At 39.7% G+C, this 237-nt stretch overlaps 1 protein-coding gene across 1 annotated transcript in view; it reads right to left on the reverse strand.

The window, feature by feature from the left end:
• LOC119593154 (calmodulin-A-like) overlaps window positions 1-237 on the reverse strand; it is a gene marked incomplete at its 5' end in the record, with an annotated part of 72,638 nt that overhangs the window by 3,962 nt on the left and 68,439 nt on the right.

The following is a 237-nucleotide window of genomic DNA, read 5'->3' on the forward strand; positions in this document are numbered from 1 at the left end:
GCAAATCGCTTAAGTCTTCGGAAACCCAGAACAACCTTATGCTAATGAAGTTTTCCTAATCATTTAAGCTCAAAGAAATCACGGATTCACATTTGTCAAAAGCTAATCACGACATCGTAGCGGGTCTTTCCTGGCACTGCGGGGATTGGGTGCAGGGAATGGTCGTCTCTTTTTTAATTTATTTTCTAAAATACATTTTACAGAGAGGCTGATTGTTCGTATTTGATTGTCAACAGG

This window comes from Penaeus monodon, chromosome 31 (genome assembly GCF_015228065.2).
Source record: "Penaeus monodon isolate SGIC_2016 chromosome 31, NSTDA_Pmon_1, whole genome shotgun sequence".
In the NCBI taxonomy this organism is placed as follows: Eukaryota; Metazoa; Arthropoda; class Malacostraca; order Decapoda; family Penaeidae; genus Penaeus; species Penaeus monodon.